Source organism: Melozone crissalis, unplaced genomic scaffold, assembly GCF_028551555.1.
Source record: "Melozone crissalis strain CALT ecotype California unplaced genomic scaffold, PUWL_Pcris_2 ptg000013l_1, whole genome shotgun sequence".
Lineage (NCBI taxonomy): Eukaryota > Metazoa > Chordata > Aves > Passeriformes > Passerellidae > Melozone > Melozone crissalis.
In genome coordinates this window covers 32,303,232-32,321,577 of record NW_026535791.1, presented here as the reverse complement: position 1 = coordinate 32,321,577, position 18,346 = coordinate 32,303,232, and positions in this window count along the sequence as shown.

Here is an 18,346-nt window from a genome sequence, read left to right as displayed (position 1 = left end):
AAGGCCCGATGTTCTTAACAGTGTAGCCAGTGTAGCTACTTAAAAAATAAGATCCTACTGAATAAAGTACTAATAAAATCCAATCCAAGGTTTCAGTGACCTTCCTGCCAACAGCAGCAATCAGGAAATGTGGTAAAAAAGCTTCACTGCAGCTTCATACATTCATGCATTTTTAATTTACCTATTTCAGCTTATTATTACATAAACATAATGCAAACATCATTGCCTGTGTTGTAAATATATTGGTCTCTTTTTCCCTCCTACAAAATCAGAAAATAATTACATTATTACAATCAAAGGCTAAAAATTATCTTTCTGAGTTAAAGTATGAAAATTCTACAAGACTGCAGAAAAATCACTTTTATTATTTCATGGTTGTAATCTGAAGTCTTTTGTGTCTGTGATAACATATTTTCAAAGATCAGAACAGAAATGACATTTTCCAGCTAAACTGTTTAACTTCAACTCATCAATAATATCAGACAGCCTTATTTAAGGATAGGGCTTAAATGTTTTCATAAATAGGATTTATGGTGAGATTTTGGTGGAAATTTTCATGCTAGTTCTGAAAAAATTAGTAATGATCACTATTACACAGTGAATATCAAAAGTATTGGTAATGGTGGGAAACTTAAAATGAAATAAAGACACAATAAAAAATATTCTGACATTATGAATTCACATGTTGTCAATTTTAATGGCACGGTCTTAGTTCATTGGATGTATGCATGGCTACAATGTGCCCACTTCTGATGGAGATGCAGTGTAAGTATCAACAACATCTGTAGTGTAAATATCCTGTTTTGTTTACAGCAAACAAAGAACACTAAATATTTTCAAAAATGGTTATTTCAATATAACATCTGGTTTCGGGCAAGTGTAATAGAATGTTGTTTGCCTTTAGCCACAAATACAAGCCAAATGAAATTAAAGAAACAAGACAGAAAAAAGGAATTACCATTTTCACTCAAATAACACTATTGTTTCCTGGCCTCTGCTAGCTGAGGGATCTCCTGCTGTTCACAACATGGAACTTTAAAGTGAATTTGAGTGAGATAAGTTACTGAAGAAATTAACATAATTTGTTATTTTGAATATCAAAATGAAACCAGCTGCCTACAGAAGGAATACAAGCACTGAGCTCTAATCAGCCCAAAAGTATTATCACCTAAATATGCTAATGATAGGAAAAAAATAGTGAATATTGGAAATAAATAAAGTAGCCTTACAATCTATGGTAGATTTAAATTTGTATCCATCTAAAAGGAAACAGAATTTATTTTATACTCATTTTTTCATTTTATATTTATTTTATATTCATTTTCTGCTAACATTATGTTTGTAGTTCTAGCAGTTACAAAAACCAGTGTAATCTGTGTGTTTGGAATTCTGCTATCTGAGGATGCTGGAGATGGAGAAAAGTGCTGTAGGACTGAGCATTTATTTGTTTTGTGAGAGTCTTAAACGCTTCAGTTTATTTATCAGCGCAGTGAATCCACAGAGACTAAATCTGACAGACAAGTCGCAGCAACGATTTGCTCTGTTTTACTTTTCCCATGTTTATATGGTAATTTGCAAACAGAAACAAGCGAGCTCATGCAGTGTTACAGACCAGCCTGTCACTAGCCAGGTGCTTGTCAGCTCCAACTGGAAAAACCTTCAAGGCAAGATACCCTGGTGCTATAGCTCAGCTTCTGCCTCTGTCTTGTTATTCTGTGCTTGACACTGCTCTTTTTGCGGCTAAAGAGCTGTTTGAATTAAAAATAACTTTGGAAAAAAGCTGAATCCTGAGGAGAAAACAAAAGGCTCCAGGTAAAGAGTTACCTGGATCCTGGTTAAATCACTAATGTAGCACAGCTGGAAAAAAGGGGGTAGCTCTCCAGGGTATGCAAGCAAAAGTAGCTCACTTTGACAAAGATGAATGGAACCAAATCTGTTACTGGATGGCTCAGCCTAACACAAGCAGATGTTTTACATTAAATAGATTAATTTAGAACTTGTATCACTTTGTTAATTCTAAATGTGATCAGCTAACTTCAGGCATTTTTCATGTTTATGTCCTGAGGTCTTTTATTTTAATTTGACCTCAACACTGCAGAAATATATACGTCTTCAGCAGGAGCAGCCAGAATATTAAGCACATTATGGAATCAGAGTCAGGATCTAAGTAATATATATGTGCTTATAATAACCACATGATGCAAAATAACTATTAATTCTTTAACCTGCATCAAGTCATGCTTCTTAAGTTTTCCCTCAAATATTTTAAAAACCTACAGTCACTTAAGAAAGTATTAAACGCCTAAAATCTGACACTTTTCTCATTTGCTGTTTTTAGCTAGTTTAGTAATAGTTCCAAATTCCAAACCTGCAAGATGTCTCAGTAAATGTATTTCAAAGACAGAATTTAGAACAAAAGTAATGGAAGCACATTATAATATTGTGATAAATGTGAAGTTCTTCATGCTAAAAATTGATCTGTGCCTTTTATTTTAATTATATAATAGAATCACAGAATGGCTTGGATGAAATGGACTTCTGGAGGTTGCAGTCTTGAGTGCAGACACTGACGTTCTTTTTGACACACAAACTAGTAGAGTTTATCAACAAAGCTATTTCTTCATGGAGACAAGACAGAACCCTTAAGAAATACTGGGAGTGTCACAAAAACTCTTTGCTCTGTTTTAAAGTGACTTTACATCTTGATTTTATCTTAGTGTTTCTTAAGAAGAAAAATATATGTTAGTGTTAAATTACCCAAATCCTACTTCTGGACTCAAAACTTTAGACAGACTAAAACAAAACTATGGGGTTTTAAAAAAAATTTCTCCTCTCCTGTGTATTTTTTTAAATTACAATTATGTTGATGAACCAATTTTCAGTGCATCCTTTGGGTAGTGATGACAGCCTTTGAACTCAGTTCCTAAAGAGCAGAGATTCAGCAAAATAGAAACCACTGAATGAAAAAACTGTTTATAGAAGTGGGGTGAGTTGACCACAGTCAGCAGCTGAGCAGCCACACAACTTCTTGCTCACTCTTCTCATCACCAGAGAGAGAATAGAAACAGCAAAAGCAGAAAAGCTTGTGGATCAAGATAATTACAGATCAGTAAGTGGGGGAAACAGGAAAAAACACATGAAAAACAAACAAGTAATGTAAAAAACAAAAAAACCAAAACCCAAAAATTACTCAGCACCTCCCACAAGCAAAATGATGCCCGGACAGCCTCTTAGTAATTTCCCCTTTGGAAGACAACAACCTTCCTTTAAATACAGTTTTTATTGCTAGATATCACACCTTGTGATATGGACTGTCATTTTGTCCCATTTATGTCAACTGTCCCATCTGTGTCCTCTACCAGCTTCTTGATTGCCATGTTGTGCTTTAAAACCAGCTGGAAATGAAAGTCCAAGCAGCCCCTTCCCTTCCCCCCCGCCTCTTTGGTGATAAAGGGACATGGTAGAGGATAACACCCTATACATTCCCACACACCTCCAGTCTCCTCTCCCCTCATGGTAATTGTGAGAAAATCATCTCTGTCCTGGCTTAAATGAAAACACACCCTCATCCTGTTCACTCAGGGGGGGAAAGAATTCTTTATCAATGACCAAAACATTGATGTGTTAGCAACATTCCAAAGGTCCAAACCATGGCACCATATCGTCTGCTGTAAAGAAAGTTAACTTCTTCCTGGTCAGAACCAGTAGAAAAAGTAATTAAAAAATTACACTTCTGAAAAATACCAGTGAAATTTTATGTACTTAAATACAACTTCTTATGTACCTGAAAATAATCTCTCATAGCTTGCACAGAAGTCAAACTGGGAAGAACGAGGCAGTTGGATCAAAGTCCAAAGTAACCAAAAGGTATGGTACAATTGTTCTCTATTTTATTCAGTCTATTTTATCCATTTGAAATATGAGACAAAATTTAACTGTGTTACTTGTAAGCAATTTACAAGTTTTGTATATGAAGACTTGCTACTAAATAGTTCTACTTTTTTCTTTTTATGCTTACATATTCTTTAGTCATGTCTCCCAACAGATCTTTGCATTCTTTCTTATCAACTACAGTTTATAATTTAGAGTGTACTTTGCTTCAGTTTTCCACTATAACAAGCCTGCCAATGTAAAAAAATTAGGAGGAAGGAGATTTTTCTGCAGCTACTGTAAAATCAGATAGCTCCAAGTATTTTAGTACAGCTATACTACTTATGCTCTCTTCACAAATAAGTGTTTACTATGACTACAGCTCTCTAAGAGAAGACTTTAGAGTACAAGGCAGCTTGTTCAGTTTTTTTCCTAGTCAATATAGGTTGGTGCTTCCAAAGGGTAACTAATCTAATTGTATGGAAAGCTAAATCTTCTAGAACTTCCTGTGTCAAATCAGCTTGATAGCATCTCATAACCTAAAATTTATGCTGTAGGTGGCTGAAGCTGGATTGGGTAAAGCCCACTGTGGCTATCTGTATGCGTAACAGAAGAAGTACATTTTATTCCCTCTCAGAATTTTATTTTATTCCCTCTATTTCCATGTTTTCTGTTCTGATAGTACTGTTTTTCAGACACTTTTGGAAGAAAATAAACCCCAGGATTTAGGGTTACTGTTTGTCAAGAATTTATTTTCTGATTCTTTCCTGATTTTTTTATCATCCATAGCACTTTGAGATTGGTTTCAGCAAATCTGACACAGTGTAAGGAAACAAACATTATCAGCAGTGGAGTATATACAGAACAGAATGACTTCATGTTAGTATTTAACAAAAATGTTCCTCTGAAAATATGTATTAAGAATATAATAAAAAATAAAACAGAAAACATAAGGAGGGAAGTACATGGAAACTTGAACTTATCACATTTATGTATACAGCGAATGCTGTTGGCTTAACAAAACTTCACCTATCAAATTTATAATAGCTGTAAATGCCAATAAAATGTGTCTTGGTATACTTAAAAGTTTACTTGAAAATGTACATCACACTTTCCAGAGGTTCAGGGCAAGTATAATTCACTTGTATAAGAATAGGGTCTTGACATTCTCAGCCACTTATGTGTAGAAGGATATAAAGGATTTCTGCACTGCAAGCCATCATTTTAAAAGTTTTGGCCTCTGCATTTTTGTCTAACATGCATGAAATTTAAGAGCTCTAAAACATAAAAGAAGACCTCCTCCAGGCTTTTTGTGAATATACTAAAGCCAGTCAGTTTGCTAGAGAAAACTGTTAACAAAAACAAACAGTAAGACAAATTGACTTCAACTGTGATGAGAGAAACAAAGCTTTCTTCCAGAAAAAAAAAAACCCAACAACATCATAGTAGAACAACGGGAATGGAGAGAGCCTGAAGAAAAGATTTTGATAGACACCAAAGCTCTGACCTACTCTTTGAATATATTTTTGCTGATTTTTTATTGAGGGCTTTCTCAGGAGGAAAAATGCTGACAGCAAATTCATATGAGAGAGGAAGAAAATATCAATTGTTCAAGCAGCAAGACAAAGCTGGCAGGAGGAAACTTGATCTTACACAGTAGTTTTCCAGGTCAGGCTTACCAAAGTTAAGGCACTTAGGTATGAATTTTAATAATTTTTCTGTAGTATATAAATACAACAGAAGTGACAGGCATAAGAGAATATGGCCACATGAAAGAGCACTTTAATCACAAACCAAGAAAGTTAATAAGTTTTTGATCACAGACTCTTGATATTTGTGACTGAAAGCTGAATAAAACAGCTACAATACCCCCAAACCAAACCACTGCACACTTGCTGCTTTTCTGTTTTCTTTAATGATCAGACATGGGGAGAACAAATGGTAAGATATTGATGTGGATGTTATGAAGCTTTACTCTTCACTGCTGATTGTCAGCAAAATATTATGATCACCCACTAAGCAGAGATATATTATGCAGTCCTTTCAACAACAGTGCTGTTACAATTTTGTTTGTTGATTTAGTTTACAAAAACATAAGAAACTATGGAAATCTAAGAAATATAATTCAGCTGGTAGATTATTTGTGTCAAGATTCCATGTTTTATTGGCCTCATTGTTTTGTTGCAGCTTCAGGTGATATAACAGGAAGGCACAAACATTTATAGACAGACAAAACTTCAGCTTATTTCCTTTTCAAAACATTTTAATCTTGCACTGTTATCACAGCTCATCTGAATAATTTCCTAACAGAAGGGAGAACAGTGAAATAATGTGGAAATTATATAGTTCTTTAACTGAACATAAGATAAAGTATTTACAATTAGGGGTAGGTGAAATTTATTAGTCCCTCATTAATACTGTTTAGGTAGTCAATGTTTAACAGCTGATATTACATAATCTGTTGCTTACTTCTAGAGATATTCATATGTTAACAATGAGTGAAGTGGTTCCCAGTATTTCATGGCTGCTGTTGAGCTGAGCTGTGGCAATGGTTTGCTGTCAGTATCAAAGAGACCTTTGAGGAGTAGAGGCTCCTGCTGGGGTGGAATGTCACATACTGCAACTTGCACGTTTGAGCACTACACACAAGCTGTTGTAGAATCAAAAGCAAAATACTCTTCCCTTTCTGTTATCACAGCTGTCCTCCAGTCTCTGGAGACACACCTTGAGTTTTAAAGACAAAAAGGTTAATCATAAAGAAGGATAAAATAATAGCCTTCCAGCATTATCAGTAGGAGAGCTTGGATTTAAAGGCTTATCACTAGTGGTAAGAGGAACTCAATTTTATCTGAAATTTTCAGTGGTAATGAAATATGTGACTGAGAGCTAAGCACCAAGATTCAAATGCATTTAGGACCATATTAACTACATGTTTTGAAATTTAAGGCTCTGTGTATCAGCTTCTGATATTTTAATCCATTCACTGACCTTCATTTATTGGGTCAATTTTGCTGTAGCTGATAGTTATAAGGAAACCGTTCTTTATTTACCTGTTTTCAGCAAGGAAGAACTAACATATATAGTTTATACAAGATGTTGTAATACTAAAATTAAAATAAAATTTATTTCTAATCCTTTCTTGACCTTAGAGTGCCCATGTACTCAAAAAGACCAAAAAGTGAATAAAAGTCATCAAAATAAATCTGGCAAAAAGTTCTGAATTAAAATATGTAAAAATATTTTGGAAAATAACTAAAGGGATAAAGAAAGGATGTTGTTTTATTGATAAGTCAAAGGAGAAAATAAAAGGAACTAAAGGCATATAGGATACATTCTACTATGTTAGACAAGAAATGGGCCTGGTAAATCATTCCAAATTAATTGGCTTACAGAGCTGAGACTGTTATTGATGAAAAAAAAATTATAATCCTGAGTTTTATTAGGTTATGATACTGCTTTTGTAAAATTGCACTTTAAAAAGATTTGCAGATAACAAAACCCAATAAAACTCCTTTCTGTAGAAAGGGAGCCTAAATACAACATTTGGAAAAATCTTTCCTATTTTTTTGTCGTATGAAAATATACCACTTTCTTAAGTTCGAAGTTTTCACAGAAAGAGGGTGTGTGTACCTGCCAGCAGAACTCTGCTATGGTAGATATTTTTTTAAGAGTCTCACACATGATTGCTTCTCAGCTTTAATTTTTTTCTACAATGGAATCATAGCTCACATGAAAAGTAAAATTTATTTTGTTGTTTTGTTTGTTTCATAATGATGTCACAGGGTATCACTGTGTTCATGTCTTGACTGAATAGCTCAACCAGTTTAATAATTAAAGTCAATGCCTCGTAAAAAATCATTAGATAAATTCTCAGTGTTTGAAAACTTTTTGTAGGATCTGAAGTTGAAAATTTGCCTAAATCAAGCCATAAAATTGTAGTCAATTCTTCACATCTGACAAGCCATTTCACAATCTGAGTCTATAAATGAGACATTGCAATAGAAAGTGAGATTAAGGTAATTTGTGCTTTATTTTCTCAGTTAATATTCTTTCTTTTCTGTGATTACAGCATTTACACAATCTCCAGCATATATAAATGCAGCAGCACTTGATGGTGGTTTTAGTTATGGCTGAATCTCAAAGGAATTCTTTAAAAGTTCTATTTTTCTACTTTTTGTCATGTGCAAACAAATATCGATCTGTAAAGTAAATTTACATGCAGACTTAGGAATCTAAGTACTCCTTGTTTCTTCAGACAGCTGTCTGCATCTTGCTAAAATGTCTATGCTTAGACAAGCTGTGTTATAAGAATATATTAAATATCTCACATAAGGTCTGGTATGTTCTAGAACTTGAGGGAAGCCACTTGTCCTCTGCATGACACTTTTTTTCAGACTGCATTTTGGTTGTAGTGATAGTGATCTTTTTGTATAGGAGATAAATATTTCGAATTTTTTCCTGAGATCAAGACAGTGTGTTTATAGGTTTTAATGATGAATCCCATACATCTCAGGACAACAGAATTTCGTTAAAAAGAATCATTCTGTAAAAATGGATGTACAAACCCAGCCACTGAGCAATCAAGTATCCAAGGGTAACTGAGACCAGAAATAAATCAGGAAAGGGGAACCCTTTTTATCTCCCATGCAGCAACTTTTTAATGATGCAAGAATTTTAACAAAAAAAAAAGCTTAGTGTATAAATTACTCACGAAGTTCTGGCTAAGGCCCTCACTTGCAAAAGGACAGTTCTGGCTCTTCTTTTGGGTTTGTTATTCTTATAACGGTCTAATAAATAATAGATGCTCAAGATGCAATTATTTGCCATTTCCTCTCCCATAAGGACACTCAAACTTTTCATGCAAGTATTTTCTGTAAGTTTTCCAGGTCCAAATTAGAGTTGCTGATTAAATTAAAAGGAATTTTTGGAACTGAATTGATATGACAAGGTCTACCTTATTTTTTCTTTAAAGACAAATAAAGTAGGTATAAAGATTGGTTTAGGTTTTTTTAATTGTCATCAGCCATTGAAGCAAAGAGTGGGAAAGTAGCTTATATGTGAAGACAGGTAACTTTTCACAACTTTACTGCAAGCTTGCTAAATTAATGCACTTAATAAGACACAGGAATTTTTTCACTTTCTGATCATGGCTCTTGGGACCAATTATCCAACTAGAATAAATCAATAGCTTCTATGAAGGAAAATATTTCTGCTGTACTTTTTCACTAGAGGTGGAAAGTAATTTTATTTCTCCTACACTGGGAGGAAGGTAATGACTGACAATACACAGCTTGAATATCTCTGAGGTAGGGACTCTGGCAGTTGTTTTGGTGTGGTTTTTCACTGTGTCTAGGAAACTTGCAGCCTGACTCTTGATCAGGGTTTTTTGCTGGATATCAGACGTAATGATAGAATAAATGTTTTCAGTCTTTGCTAAGATAATAATCTGAGTGAGAGAAATGCAACAAAAACTGAATTAATGAATGTTGAAGTTGTTTTGGAGTTAAGAAAATAATGGAAATTATGAGCAGACTCAACGAGTGAGAAGATAGTTTAAGAATTCAGAAAAGAGAAATAATTCAGCTTAGAAAACAGAGGAAAAGACTGTGTTGCCAAAGAGATACAGGAATCATCTTTAATACTAAAATAAGAGCTCTGCATTTTGATACATTTGCATGTGGGACTCAAAGCTGGTCTTGCATTTTTTTAAAAGGAAAAAGCTGCTAGAGAAAATTTTATTTTTATAAAAAGTCCTTTGTGTTGGCTTTTCATACAAAATATAGTTGAAAAATATTCAGATTATACTTACACATCTAATTTTAAAAATATTTAAAAATATTAATTTTAAATTTTGATGCATATTATTGGAATAAATATCTTCTGGTTAACAAAATGACAACAAATATGTAAAAAATAAGATTTCTTAGAATTTTGAACATGTGAAATGCTTCACAAACTGATATTTCTAATATCTATGAGTCCAGTTTGTAAGGACAATACTCATAATAGATTGCAAAGTTTCTGGGAGATGGGAGGTGCAAGAGTTTTCTTTCAAAAAATTACTTACAGAAAAAAGGTTTAACATCTTTCTACTCACATTTATAAAATGTTTTTAAGTAATAGAATCTGGTTTGTGATATTTAGAGACTGAACTGATTATGTAAGGTGAAAGATAAAGGAAAAAGTAAAGGAAATAAGGTTACTTGAACAAATCACTGGCAAAGAGTTACCAGGAATTTCTGAAGTAATGAATTTGAGGTGCCGGGAACAATGTTAATACATTCTAAAAACTACTTTTTTTATTGAACTATAATTAATTTTTTATTATTAAAATATCCCTGATTCCAGTAGACATGACCTAGAGTTGATATACCAGTGAATTTTTAATTTAGTATGGAAAGATTGAACATTCATTATTATTTAAAAAGTTAAATGGGAGTTGAAGCCAGGTAAATTCAGAGCCTATGTCAGATCACTAATGTTAATTATGCAGACACAATTAAAATAGGTGATATCATTTCATATGACAAAAATAATTACTTCATATTGGTCAATTATGAAAGCTATTTTCATATCCCAAGTTTCTTGCAACACCATTTCATTTAAAATAAAATTATATTTTATACATCTGACCCACCCACCTTTGAAGAGCCTTGTTTATTTCATGATGAGGTGGAAATAGCGCAGAAATTTTATTAGGTCTCCATTGATAATCAATATAAGGTGGATCTAAGACCTTTATTAATTGCTACAATGATATTTTAAACTCTGTTTCAAATCTGTTTTAAAAAAATAAATTATTTTCCTTTGCTGACAGTACTATCTGTTAACAATAATAATTAAAAAGTGAGTACAAACAGAAGGCGAACACTATTCTAAACATTTGTGGTTTATATCCAACTTTTAACTCTAACCTCATCCTGAATATCAAGTCTAAGTTATTAACCACATATGCCAAAGTAGTAATTTCATTTTTCTTTAGTGACTAACTGTAAACATTATTCTTCAAGTGTATTTTAAATATTTTATGAAAGAGAATAAAATTTTAACGGAACAAGTCCTCCTGCCTCAGGGTATGTTTTCTTTCTCTGATTAATGCAAGTAGTTTTCTTCTGTGACATTTCTAAGAAGTGCTTTTGTCCCAACCACCACCAAGAGTGTCACTACAGATTTTTTTGTTCTTTAGACTGTTTGAAAAATATCTTTCTTCCTCCAACTGATCTTTATTCAAATAAAAAAAGGTATTTTTTCTCTATTTGTGTTCAAATTGTACAACTCATTCCTGGGGAGAAAAAAAAGTATGTAGAAAATGTCTAGAAATATTCAAGGAATACTGAACCAATCAAGGCTGGTATATTAAAATATACAGATGTAAAATCTATTTTAAGAAGTCCTAATCTCTCTATTAATGAAATGAGAAGAGGATCCTGGATGATCTGGAAGATAGAACATTGTATTTTTTGTGGTTTTCTACATTTTGTCAAATCATATCATACTGCCAGAATCAGAATATTGGGGTAGGTTAACTTTGTTTTGAGCTTCTAGTATTGGGATTATATATGTTAAGATAAAATGTTTGAGAAACATTTTAGGAATAATGAAGACAAATAAGAGCAAACAACCTGCTGAGTCAAGAAGTTCATTTAGCATAATAACTTGTCCTGACACAACTGTAGCACCAGTAACTACAACTGATATCCTGGAACAGTAAAAACCAGGGAGATATATTTGTATATATATACACATATATTTTCATTATACACACATATATATATATTTTCATTATAGTTTCTTGCTTTACTGAAAGCACTAAAAGAAATAAATTAATATTTCTTTTAAATATTTTCTTTTAAAAGCACTGTCTTTGGTTAGTTTTATAATTACTAAATATATCAAGCAAGAAAAAATAATATGCAATTTCTATTAAGGTTCTGTTTTTTCAGGGAAACAGCGAAAACCTTTCATGGAAAGCCCATCCCAGAAAGCAGGAAAACAGACTGCCCCTACCCAGACTAAAGAGGGGTGTGTGTGTATGTACAAACTAGGTTTATTTTTTGTTCCACAACTTCAGCCTAAGAGAATGTCTCTTATAGAGAAACCAGTATTTGCTCTGTGAAGAATAACTTGTGAGACTGAATAAAATATCTGTTCATATGGGTGAGTGAGTGTTCTGGAGAAGTTTTGGAATGCAAGGAGAAAAGATGCTGAATGGAGATAAAATTTCTCTCTTTCACAGTTAAAGTATTGGGCTCAAATTTTGTAAAATTTAAAATACTCTTGTGGCCTCCAAATCTCCTCATGAACCTCTTTGTCATATCCCTACAAACAAACCTGAAAGCACACAATATAAGTAATGTGTAAAAACTAGCCCCGAGGCACCATTTTTCTGATGAAATTATTGCCTGAGGAGTAATTTTGTTTTAATATTGCAGTCTTTTGATGCTTTTAATACTTGTGTAACTTCACTTAAATCCATAAATGTCTGAATGACTCTTCTCATAATATGACACAACTTGCTCAGATGAACGAGCTTCCACCTGAAATACCAAAGGCACAGAACCCGAGAATCATACAATATCTTGAATTAGAAACTTCCGCAAGGATCAAATCTAGCTACTGACCCCACACAGGACCATCAGAAGAATCACACCGTGTGCCTGAGGCTGTTGTCCAAATGCTGTTTGAACTCTGCGAGTCTGGTGCTGTGACCATGGCCCTGGGGGGCCTGTTCCAGTGCCCACCCACCCTCAGGGTGAAGAACATTCTTCTAATATTCAGCTTAAACCTCCCCTGACACAGCTCCAGGCCATTCCCTCAGTCCTGCCACTGGTCACCGCAGAGAAGAGATCAGTGCCTGCCCCTCCTCTTCCCTTCATGAGGAAGCTCTAACTGCAATGGGGTCTCCCCTCAGTCTCATCCAGGCTAAACTGACCGAGTGACCTCAGCTGCTCCTCATACGGCTTCCCCTCTAGGTTCTTCATCATCTTGGGAGCCTTCCTTTCGACATTCTCTGATAGTCTAATATCTTTCTCATATAGTGGCACCAAAAACTGCACACAAGTGGGCACAGTGCAGAGCAGGACAACCCCCACCCTTGCCCAGCTGGAAATGCTGTGCCTGATGCACCCCAGGACACAGGTAGCCCTCTGTCAGGATCTGTCCTAGTGAACAGATGACGTGATGCTTCGTAGGAATGATCTCAGAGTATAAAAACTAACACGATACAAGGGGGTTTGCAGTGATAATTAAAACAAATGCAGTTTTATTGAAATAACCACAGCAAAAATGTGATAGAGGGATTAAGAGAAAGAAAAAGAGAGAGAGAGAAAGAGGAGAGAGAGAGGGAAGGAGAGGGGATATAGCTACCAATGCAGAGACGAAGTCCTTCGGTCCAGTCCAGTCGAGGGTCCGCCTGCTACGCTGGGGAGATCTCAAAGGCTCTAGCTAACTCAGAGGTTTTTATTACTGAAAATTGTGAGGGGGGGGAAACAGATACAATAGGGAACAGACGTAACAGGTAGTCTATGTTCTCAGCAGTAAATGAGAGCCATTGTTTTCTTGCTCCAGTGGTCACAACCTGCAGGCAAACATCTCGCTGCGGTCAGCTTGCCTCCCCACACACCTCCCCCAGGCTGGGGGTTTCAGTCCCAGTCCTTGGAAGGAGCAGAGGGGCCTGTTAGGAGTTTCATGTCTCAGTCCTTGATGGAGAGGCTTCTTACATCTCAGTCTGTCTGTCACAGTGGTTGTAAAACAGGTGAGAGTCTTCTGTGGGAGACCACCCGAAACTCAGGAGAAGTCCAGCCAGGCCGAGAGCTGGGACAGCTTCCAGAGCTGCTATTGTGGCAAACGGGGCACGGTGCCCCCTTAGCATACAGCAAACACACCTGTGAAAACAATAGCTCAACACTGAGCTTTCAGGTCTCAGGGCTCGTGGTGTGTGACTTTCTCCTTCAGAGCCGGAGATTCCAGACAGGAGGGGTCTTCTCTTCAGTGGTCTCCCAGGGACGATCGTGAGGCAGATGAGGGAAAATTCAGACAGAATCTCACACCCTCCTGGCTACCAGAGCTCACTGTGAGCTCTCCAATATGTTGTCAACCCACAGCCCCAAATCCCTTTCCATGAGACTGCTTTTCAGCATCTCATTCCCAAGTGTGCACGTACATTCAGGATTACCCCATCCCAGCTGCAGAATCTGGCACTTGCCCCTGTTGAACTTCATACAACTGGTGAATATCCAGCCCTCTAATTTGTCAAGGTCTCTCTGCAGGGCCTCCCTCCCTTCCAGGGACTAAACAGCTCCTCCCAATTGTTATCATCTGCAAACCTACTTAGTATCTCTTCCAGTCCTGCATCCATCTCATTTATGAAGATATTTAACAACACAGGGCTGAGGATGGAGGCCTGAAGAACCCCACTAGTGACAGGTCACCTGTCTAAGGTCATTCCATTCACTGAAACTCCTTGTGCCCAACCCATGAGGCACTTGCTCACCCATCACATGATGCGTTTACCCAGCTGTGGGCTGGACATTTTGTGGAGGATTCTGTGAAAGGCAGTTTTGAATGTTTTATTGAAATCCATCAAGATTGTATGAACTGATACACCACTGATAAGGAATATTATAGAAAAAAAGAGCCAATTTTTAATGAGTACTGCTTAAGCTTTGTTGAATTGAGAGGAAGGGAAAAAAAAATAAACTAAATTTTAACAGGGAGAAAATTACTGCACTCTAAAGAAGCATTAGTTGTTCTTGATATTTTGCCTAATAGAAAATAAGTAGATAAATATAAAGGAAAAAAAATTTAGTACCACATTTTAAATAGGCTGTCAAATTTCACAGTGCAGTGTAGTACTCTGGGACCTGAGTCTACATATAAAGGGGTGAAGAGACACTGTGAAAGCTACCCATGCTACATCTTTTAGACTGCCAGACTCTTCTAACAGGAAGAATTCAGAAAAATTTTTCGCTTCCACTAGATGTAAAAGGAACTTAGATCACAGAATCATAGATTCATTTAGGCCGGAAAAAACATTCCAGGTTATCAAGTCTAACCAATGGACAGCTTGCTTAAAAGAGGTACCAATTATTTTAGATAGCTGGCATTAGAGAAGGTCATTCCTATGCCCTATATTGCTCCTTCTTTTCAGAGCAAAATGGAAAACAAAAATTTGTCTTCTTTACCTTGGTTATAATGCACCAGCGGATGACATAGATGATATAGAGATTGATAAAAGTAATGTTAACCTCAAATGCCCCTAGTCCTGAACATTATCAAGCTATTTCTTCCTTAAGATAAGAATTTTTACTTGTGTAGATCAAACTTTCTACGCAGGAGAAATTAGAAACGTGAAAGCTGTGCTTTAGGTTATTGTATTTGTCCATTAGCCATATTGATGTAAGTTTTCTCCTGAAGAATCAATGACTTGAAGAACAGCCAGCCAGACTTCAAGTACAGTGCATTTGCTAAATTGGTTTCAGTCTCTGCTTCTCTCACCATTTTCTACCCACCACACAATAAACATTTCTATTACACCTACGCATGCAGCCAACTGATTGCTTGTTGAAGACATTAGACATATATCTGGAGAGATCCTCTGAGGATGCCAGATTGATCACGGTGTTTTTAAGGTATAGAGCCCCAAAAGGTAATACTTTAAAAGATAAATACTAGTATTGTAATGCTATATATGCCAGTAAAATAATCCCCACATGCTCTCTTTAACTGAAGCAAGATTTCTCCTTGTCTTTTATAAAGCTGTTTATTGGGTGTAGGTATCAAGGTTTTGGGGGTGGGTGAGCTGCAGGGATGGCCTCTGCAAGCAGAGAGCAGAGCTGCCCCAAATTGGACACAGCTGGTTCCAGTCAGCTCTAATGGACAGACCACAGGACATGGCTGAGCCCAGGAAGCATACTTTAAAACAGGCAATAATCACTATACAGTGGTTGTGAGGGAGCAAATTGCAAAACCCTGTGATCACCAATGTCAGAGAAGGAGAAAGGGCTCCATGCTAGAGCAGAGAAAAGTGTGAGATTGAAGGAGTATCACAGAAGAAATACTATTAGCTGTCTGCCAGACCCAGTACCCATCACCCTGTGCCACACGGTAGGGGGAAGAAGTGTAGGAAATGCAGCACTGATATCGAATGAAGAAGGACAGGTGAAAACCAAAATGGATTTTGAGGTTTTGGCACTTTTTTCTTACCATTCTTCTTCATTTTTAAGTGGCAGTAAATTAAATTACTTCTACCCAAGTCATCTTGTTTGCCTGTGATGACAATTGGTAAGTAAACACTGTTTCTTTATCTTGACAAATGAATTTTTCTATCTCATTTCTCCCACCATCTTACTGAAGAAACCACCTTGATGGGGCAGCTGCCTAAGTGCAATCCACCGCAATCTTAAATATCAAACAGTCCTGGAAGTTATTCCTTTCTCTTAATTATGATTTCCATTGACGCAATAAAAATACATAGCTCAGTGAGCTATTAAAGCTGAAGTTCATGAGAGTTAGAGGTGTTCTTAGAATACTGATGCTACAGATGACATATATTTCTGATAAATTAGGAAACACGTATTTTAAGTCTTAGTTGAACTGGAGATGATCTCCCTTTTTTTTTTTTTTTTAATAAAATATTATTTCAGGAATTTGTCTAATGCCTGTGTGGAAAAATGGCTGGGGATAAAATTAGCATTCCCTAACAGAAGTTACAGTGGTACAGGAATTATAGAGAGAAATGTAGTTGTTGCTCCCTGAATGGAACCCTGTTGCCATACTCACAACCTATTCCCTGATTGTGACGGTGTTCACAGGGGTTCTTGGATTTGGGAAGAGACAAGGATCTGACTCCATGTTTCAGAAGGCTTGATTTATTATTTTATGATATATATTTCATTAAAACTATGCTAAAAGAATAGAAGAAAAGGTTTCATCAGAAGGCTAGCTAAGAATAGAAAGGAATGATAACAAAGGTTTGTGGCTTGGACAGAGAGCCTGAACCAGCTGGGCTGTGATTGGCCATTAATTACAAACAACCACATGAGATCAATCACAGATCCACCTGTTGCATTCCACAGCAGCAGATAATCAATGTTTACATTTTGTTCCTGAGGCCTCTCAGCTTCTCAGGAGGAAAAATCCTAAGGAAAGGACTTTTCATAAAAAGATGTCTGTGACACCTGATAATTCTTCATACATGCAATGTGCAAATGTAAGCACCCGCCAAGGGGGATGGAACAAACGCTGGAGCAGAGTGGAGATACCTTGGCTGGGCTCTGTTGAAACCCCTGCAAGGAGTGGAACTCGAAGGTACTTTGCAGAGGATCTGTTAACCAGGGGAGAAAGAAGATTTCCTGCTGCAAGCTGGCACCTGTGGTGGAATTTCTCTCTTGAGATGAACTTGTTTAACTATAACCTAATTGTTATATTAATGCACTTTATTCCAGAGTTACCCACCTCCAAGATATGACCACACCTCACTGGGCATGCCTGCTGTGGTTTTTTTGACTGCATCTTTAAAACTGAAGTTTTAGAGAGAATTGTACACCAATCAGCAACAAAGGCTAGAGTGATTCAAGCTCCACCTACACATAACAAAATAGTATAAAAGTAAGTAGAGAATGGGGAAAATTTAAAGGCTCCATTGTATGTGCTGGGATCAATTTATGGACTGAACTTGTCTTTTGCCCCATAGGGACACCTATTGGGTAAGAACCATACTTTATGCATGCTGAGCACTTTTATTGGGGATTAGAGCTTGTCTGTGTTTTGCTTTGAATATGTTTCTGAAATCAGATAGTATTGCCAACAATCCTCAGTGCATTTGTATCCCAAATACAGGGGAAAGAGCCACTGAGGGTTCTCCCTTATGCTGCTGGTGTGTGTCCATGAATAAATCACTTGAACCATCCCCCAGTCAATTGGGATTGCCCAGTGAAGTATCTCCATAATAGGACACTGACAGACTGGTCAGGCGCAAGCATCTCAGCTTTCCTGGGGTGTGGGCAGACAAATCAACCATTAAATGGTTAAAGAAATATCTTCACACTAAGGGTTGAGAAAATCTCCCCCTTCCACATGACTCAATGCCTGTTGCATCAACCTTAGGTTTTAGCATTCATGAAAACCTCTGGGAATGAATGCGAGACCACAATAATATTTTGTATTTGCTATTTCCTGTTTCTGGTTGCTTTCTTTAAAATTATAATTGTTGCCTTATAAATTTCTATAATTGTTCCTAGATCTCAAATTTAATAATAGTATCAGTTCTTTTCTAGACTGAGGCTTTTTAAAATATTTGTAGCAGAAAAGTATGAAATTTTCATGTGACTATGTAGCAGGAAGGAAGCAAATGCAGAAAAGAAGTTTTGTCATCATGTAGAATATTACACTAGAAACTTAAAAGAATTTCTGGCATCTCTGAGAAAGGATTAATTATCTGCTCTAATTTGGAGATCCAGATATGAGCTACCTGCTC